The following is a 9,174-nucleotide window of genomic DNA, read 5'->3' on the forward strand; positions in this document are numbered from 1 at the left end:
TAAAAAAATTATATAGTTAAACTAATATAATATTTGAGGGGTAGGAGTAGTGGGGGTGGGGGTTATGAAATATAAATTTATCTGAAAAAAATGTGTAGAAAATTTACATTTGCTTTGCTTTAAATAAAATAATTTAACTAAATATAACAGTAAAAAAATTTTTTTTTAATATGGTGTATAAATTTTTTTTTGAGTAAAAAATTGTATAAATTGTTAAATCATAGTATATAATGTTATGATGATGTCATATATCATATTTTATTGAATTAAATTATTTATAGCATTAAGTTAACATTTTAACTATTAACATTTTGATTACAATAATATTTATAAATTTAAAAATATTAGCCACAAAAAAATCAGTGTCAAGCATTTATTGAAACCTATTTTTTTAATATATATATAAATACAGTATATATATATATATTTATATACAATATACCATATATATATACAGTATATAATAAATATATGTATATGAAGTATACATATTCAATGAAATTTGAGAAATTTTTGTTGTAGTATTGTTTTTATATTTAAAACAATTTTTTTCAAATTATAATTTCACTTTAATCTTAATTTTAATATTATGAGTGAAATATTTAATTATATTATATTTAATAATATATAAATGTTTAAAGTTGTAAAAATTACAAACTAATTGTTGTAAAAGTTATTAAGTTGCCAGGGTCAATAATTTGACATTTGATAAAATTTATTATTATTTTTATATAAACAAATGAAAACTTATTATAATTATTATTAATAACGAAATTATTTTTTTGAAACATCTTTTTATTTGTTTATTTGTTTTGCTATCAAATTTCAAACTAAAAACTTAAAAACAAATATATATATATCATATATACGTAAATACTGTATTAGATTTAGATAATAATTTGAGACTAATAGTGATATTAAAAGTTTACTGTTTTATGTAAATTTAAAATATATGATATAATTTTTATTTATCATATAATACTATTTAATAATATGTGCCCACATATAAAAAATTTTTTAATATTTTAAATCTGATATTTTTGATAAATATATATTATGTAAAAATAATAGTCTATTAGTGTATTGCATAATACTGTATTTAAATTCAATTATTTAGCTTTAAAAACATATTTTAAAGTTGATTTAATGTTTAATAACTTTTTTTTGTATCCTATATATTATCATTTAATAATATTTAGTTATATTACTAACTATATTTTAACATTATATTGATAGATTCAATTACTTTTATTTTATCTAATATTATTTTTTACATAATTACACAATTAAAAAAATATCTATTTATTTACACAAAAATATTTATTAATATAATCTTATATTAAAATCACAAAAAAGTATTAATTTTTTTCAAATACAGTATTATTTTTCTATATATATATATATATACTGTTTAATAAAATAGATATTTATAGTTATTTAAAATCTTTATTTTTAGTTATACACTCAAATTATTTGTGTCCTTATTATTTTATTATTATTTTTGAATTTTTATTGTTTTTATAAACATTACTTAAAGTAGAAATTGATGATAAAATCAGTAATCATTGAATTCACTTATGTATATCATATATTGTTTGTATATATAAATATATAATAATAATAATAATATTGATAGGTTTGACATTTTAATTGACATAATTGATGATTAAAAAATATTTTCTAAATAAAGTAAAATTATTATTATTATTATTATTAGTTGATATTGATATAATAATTTGGTTTAATTGTGTGAATTTTTTTGACAAAAAAAAGTGATAGCATATTTTAAAATATAAATAGATTAAAATACTTAAAAATAATTTAAAATTATAATTTTTTTGTTGTTGTTGTTGAAAAAACTAATACTATAATATTATATGTCATTATTATTGTTGATTATTTTGTTTAAAATAATAATTAACTAATTAATTAACACACAAATTATTTATTTAGATATTATTTTCTTTCTTTTTTAAAAAATAATAAATAAAATATAATTTATTTTCAGAAAGTGTTTATAATTGTTGTTATTTATTAGTATTTAATGCAAATTTTATTTATATTTATAACTAATAATATTAACAATATAACTGTATTAATAGCTTATAAAATCATTAACATAAATAAAGTTATTAAACTTATGGTAAAATATTTATTTATAGCTTAATAATAACTTACCTATAATTTAATAGAAAACCTATTAAGTAATCTAAAATAAAAATTTAAAAAAAAATAAATTATAATATAATATTAATAATAATACAAATATATATATAATATAAGTATAATTAGAAAATTATTAATCATTAAATAAAAACTCTAAAAATTATTTTATTTTAAAAATTATTTATTGTGAGAAAAAAATTATTTAATATTGATATCATAATATAAATTATTGATTTTTTTCTAATAAAATATTTTTTTACAATTTATCAATAGTTTATTGATTACAGCATTGATTAAAATCAATAAAAACTTTCATCAATTTTTAAAAAAAAAATTATTTATTATCACTTCAATGAACATTAATTAAGATTATTGTCCATAAAATCTTAACTAATAATTTTTTTCATTTTAAATAATGAGTTCAATGATAAAGTTCATTAACTGTCTCCTAATTTAGTTTTTTTCAGTTATTAACAAAATTATCTGTATTTTTAAAAAATATATTTTTTGGGGTAAATCCACTTAATAGACAAAATGTTTTATTTTTTTCAAAAAAAAATAAAGATTTATATACAGTATATAATTGTGTGAAAATTAATTAATAGAAAAATTTAAATAATAAACCCATTTAAACAAAAACAAAAAAATTGTTTATCAAATCTCTACACTAAGGGTGCATTGATTTATAATTAACTAAACAATTAAAACAAAAAACAAAACCAAACATATTTGCTATATTTTGAAAACTGTTTGTTGTTGTGAAAAAATATTATATATATATATATCAATGATATATATAATATTTTCATTAATATTATTAATAATATACTTGTATTTTTATTGTTATTGTTCAACTGGAAAAATTAGTGAAAATTATTAGTAAAAAAAATTATTAGTGATATATTATTTATAGTAATATTACTAATAACAGGTGATATTAGCATTCAATTGTAGTCTAATTGCATAATTATTTTATAACATATAAATATAATTATAAAATGTTTTATGCATTTTATAAAATTTATATTATTAGATATATATATAATACTTGCTTTAGTATTACTGTATTATTATTATTATTATTAAAATAATAAATAAATTTTAAAAATAACTTTTTATAAATCTCTACTAATATCTTAAATGCAAATTTTTTTTAAATGTTTATCACAATAATATATTCATATACACTACAATCAATTAAGCAATAGCAAATAATTGACAATTTTTTGAACAATAATTTTAAAAAAAACTATTCAAAAATAGATATGACTAATAAAGTATATAATTTACAATACAATATATATAATTTATTTTTATCATACTATATATTTACAAGTAATTAGCAATAATAATAATAATAATAATAATAATTTAACAATATTATAGCATATTTTTATTTTGTTGCGAAAACTCATTAAATTTGAAATATAATAATAATTGTAATAATAATAATAATTACAATTATTATTATTATTAAAAATGTTAAGTATTGATAGATATGATTACCAAATTACAAAATAGTCTCAATTATATATATATACAGTTTATACTGTATATAAAGAAAACTGATACTATTTTATGTGTCTAATTATACTGAAATATATGTAATTAATAAATTTTAATTTGAAATTAATTTTACCAAAAAAAATTTCCATTTTAAATGACATTATTAGAAATAATAAGTTTAATACTAATGATTATAGTATATAGTTAACTAAATTTTTTTTAAAAATAATATATTTTCAATTTTTTTATAGTTTAATGAAACATGGATAATTTTAATTACTACTATTTTGTATGTAAATTAATTACAATTTAATATATATGTAATTTAATTTAATTGAAAAAAAATTAAACATTATTTTTGTTATATTAGTAGTTATGTATAGTTGTGACGAAAAAATTAGTCTTATAGTTGACAATCAATTTGTTTATATTATTATTAGTATTATTACTATAATTATTATTTTTTATATAATAATATCATAATAATAATAATAATAAAACGGATCTAATATAGAGAAAAAATAGTTACATCGATAATATGTATATGTATTTTGATAATTTGTACTCAAAAAAATACAAATAATAATACATACATTCATACATAAGTACTACATATATATATATATATATATATATATATATATATATATATATATATATATTAGTACAGTACCGGTATATAAAAGAAAATATAGATTTTATTTTTTAAATTTAGGAGAAGCGATAAGAGTTAAACAGATCTATAATTTTTTTTTGTAAAATAAAAACAACAACAAAACTGATTATAATTTTTTTTTTTTGGAAATAACTAAAAACATAAAGAAAACATTTTTTTTGTTTCAAAACAAGTCTAACAATTATAAGCCGCCGACGACACCACACATACCTTCTCTCTCTCTCTCTCTCTCTCTCTCTCTCTCTCTCTCTCTCTCTCTCTCTCTAAACCTATTACCGATTTACTTTATAATAAAAAAAACGGGACAACTATTATGCATATATTCAATAAGGGTTGGGACAGTCAGCTCCAGTGTCGATACCACTCTAACTGTATATATGTTATGTTGATTTTCAACAACAAATATTGAACAACAAATAGCATATATATATATATATATATATATATATATATATATATATATATATATATATATTGTATATTATATATTAAATGGTGTTTCTAAGTCAGAGACGGCTATCGATGCATAAAAAACAGGCACATCTATAGCTGATCGACGACAACAACAACGGTCTCTCTCTCTCTCTCTCTCTCTCTCTCTAACAGTGCGCTAATATACAGGTATTATTGTATTGTTGTTGTTGTTATTTGGGAACTCATCCACACAACAACATAGTCCCCCCTTTAATATAATTTTTTTGGTCGATGGGAAGCCCGTTAAACACTAGCACTACTATTATTGCCAGACAAACCTATTTTAAAAAGTTTTAAATACTTATATATAAAAGAGTATTTTGTTTAAATATATATATATATACTGTATATAAATATAAATATATAACTATTACATAGTGTAGAATAGCTAACTGTGCGATTCCTTATATACACACACATATATACTACTTTTCCCCACATAATACCGGAGCCATTATATATATATATGTTGTGTGACTATGATTTTATTGTGTTATATGTGTCTCAAAAATAAATTATAATACCGTTTTTTTGATGTTGTTGTTAAATAGTATGATTTAAATATATATATTTTATTAATATTATTTTAATATATATAAAAAAATTATATATATATTTTTAAATGATTAGTGAGAAAAAATATTTTTCATAATAATATTATAATAAGTTACGTTTGAAAAATTTATTTATATAATAATAATGTTTTGCTAAATAAAAATTATTTATTTAACTATTATAGTTTGGTGTCAAAAAATTGTTGTTAATTTTTATTTTGAAGACATCCTCTATTTGATATACTTTATATGTGATTATTATAATAAATTTTTTAATAATAATGTAATGTTATCTCATTAATTAAATATAAAAATGTTTTTAAACTTAGTAATCATAAATTATTAAAAACTTATTAACAAAAAGTTAACAAACAATTGATATAAAAGTTTTTGTTTGAAAGTTTGCAAAAATAAATTTATACTTTTTTTTAATAATAATAATAATCATTATATTTAAAATAATTAATATCATCAAAAACATAGTTGTTTTATAATTATGGGATTATTTGTACAAAAATACGGACACTTATTATCAATATGTTTGCTAATAGTGTTAATATTAATTGAAGGTTAGTCTATATATTTAATTATTATTTTTATTATTTTTTAATGAATTGTAAAATAAATGATTATTAATTTTTTTGTGTTAATTAAAAACTTTTTTTTTTTAGTAACGATTGCAAATCAGTTAGAAGTGGCTAAAAAATATGGCAAACGATTTGGTAATAAAAATCGGACCAACAATAGCACCGACACTAAGGTAACGTGTTTTTTAATATTATATAATAAAATACTGTATGTATTATAATTATATACATATATATATATATACGTTTACAATATAGGTATTTACTAATAACTAATAAATTTAGATTTTTTTAAAAATAAATAGTTATTATTATTATTATTATCTTAGATCTTATTAGAAATTTTTTAGTTTATAGAAAAAGTTTATAGGATTTTGTTTAACACAGAAAAAATTATAATTTCATATATACTGTACATATCTATATAAATATATATATATATATTATATAATATCAATATCTATATATATATATATCAGTGTCTATAAGTGTGTGATTGGGTTAATAGGATTCCCGGTCTCCCAGTTTGACAAAAATAAATAAATAAATAAAATAAAAATAAACATTTTTTTTCGGCAAACAATTTGCATAGAAATACAATTTACAGAACAAGAAAAAAACATAACTTTTTTTTAAAAAAAAAATTAAACTTAAAAAACTGTTTGTAATCTCATAAATATCTTCAATGTATTGCATATATTTGAACTGATTTTCCGGTTCAACAAATTTTTGTTTGAATTTTAAAATCTTTATTATTTTGTTTGTTGTTAAATAAATTTGTTGTATGACTGTCATCGACTCTATTGTATAGATATATATATATGTAGACTATTATTTAATGAAATAATTTTTTTTATCTAAAAAATACAATTGATTTTATGTTAGTTTATTGTTAGAGAGAGAGAGAGAGAGAGAGAGAGATAACAATTTTTAAAAATGTTTTAAGCATACTATTAGACATATTATTTATAATATAATTTTTTTAAACATATTTTTTTATTATAATAAACATAAATATTTATTTAAATCAATAGATAATTATATTTATATAAAAAAAATAAATTACAAATTTAAATACATTTTGTTGATATATTAAAAATTTATTTAAATATAAAATCCGAATTAAAATTAGGTTTTTTTATAAATATTTTTTTTGTAGTTAATTATTATTATTAATCAATAAAGTAGACAATAAAAATACATTATAACTATTAGTAATAAATAATTTTTAAAAAATAATAATTATAAAGTTTTAGACTTTAATTTCATATTTAAACTATTAAACTATCAATAAGTCATTAATAACTTTATATATTAATAAATGAAAACTAAATAAGTTTTTTAATGATTTGTTTAGTCAATAATAGAAAATTGAAAAATGATATTTTTTTATTATTATTATTATATTTGTTTCAATTTCATACATAATAATTGCAAAAAAAACAATTTAGTGAAAAGCAATAAAAAAATGTGAGTATATATTATATAATATACAGTATATAGTATTAAATAACATTTTTATTATATATTATTAATAATATTGATTCACTTACAGTACTTTACTTAAATAACATCATATTTTTTAATATATATATATATATATATAAAAGTATATTAATATTATAAATATTTATATTACTTAAACACAAAATCTTTATATATAGTCTATAATTTATTCACAATTTTTATTTTATTGAAATGCATGACTGATTTAATTGTTTAATACCAATGAACTTCATATAATATATATTTTTATTTAATACATAGATTTATACTGAATATATCGTACTATATATATATAGCTAAATATATAGATTATAATAATAAGAAAATTATTTTTAAAAATACGAAATATCTATATTTATAGAAATTATTATTATTGAACAAAATTGTTACAAATATATAAAAATTTATATATCTTTATATTATATATTTATTTATAGACTATTTTCTCAGTGGTTATAATTGATTTATAAAATGATATTTTCGAAAATGAGTTTTCTATAAAAACCAACAAAAAAAATTATAAAAAATAATAATAATTTAAAATAAGATTTTTACTTTTTTTTATTATTATTAATAAATGTAATAAAAAAAATTGGTTGACATATAAATTAAATCTAGAGATGACTCTTAAGTAATATAAATAAATATATATATGTTATAATATGTCATATATTTGTATATATATATATATATATATATATATATATAAATTATATACTGTATCAATATTTATAGATTATTTTTTAATATTAATATCCACAAAAATAGACCAAAAAATTATTAAATATAAATTATATTTATTTTGAAAATGTTTATGATTTACATATATTGTAAAAACAAAAAAAAATATATATATATAAAAATAATTTACTATAACATTAATACATTTTGCTTTTATACAGTAATATTATAGAAATAAATAAATAATTTTTTCAAATACATGATTCATACATATATTTTTTGTATAATTTTTTTGTTGTTTTTTTAAACAAAATAATTATATTTTATTTTTATTGTTAGACATACAAATTTTTTCTATGTATTATTAAATAATTTCTTTTATTAAAATAATAATAAATGTTTTAATAAATAATACTTTTTTATTTAAAAAAATATTTAACACTAATACAATTATAATAATTTATTTATTTAAAATTATTATTTGTTATTATTATAAATAATAAATATTTATTACAATACATAAAGCAATACTTATAATTTATATAATTCATTAAAATTATTATTATTATTAGTATTAATTATTTAAACAATATACAAACTTGTTTAAAAATAAACTTTATTAAACATTAATAAAAATTAATAACTAATGTTTTATTTTGCTGTAAAAACAATAAACATTATAATATATATATATTATTTTATAAACAATTGTTAGCCATTTATTATTATTTCATGTAACAAAAAATAATTGTTAATTAAATTAAAATTATAGCTTAAAGTTTAGACAGTATATCGGCTTTAAATAATAATAATAACAACAAAAATATAATTATTTGATCATTAAAAATAATTACTGGAAGATTTTATTTATATAAACTAATATAAATTTTTTAGTACTGTATATACAACAATATATAAATACAGTTTAGTAAAAAAACAGTTAGACATAAATAAATCATTTTAAAAAAAAAGTTTTTAATAGCTATAAAAACCAATAAACCATTTGACAGTCTATTAATTGAAA

Source organism: Oppia nitens, unplaced genomic scaffold (genome assembly GCF_028296485.1).
Source record: "Oppia nitens isolate AA-2021 unplaced genomic scaffold, nextdenovo-longstitch-racon4-pilon3 scaffold2_pilon_pilon_pilon, whole genome shotgun sequence".
NCBI lineage: Eukaryota > Metazoa > Arthropoda > Arachnida > Sarcoptiformes > Oppiidae > Oppia > Oppia nitens.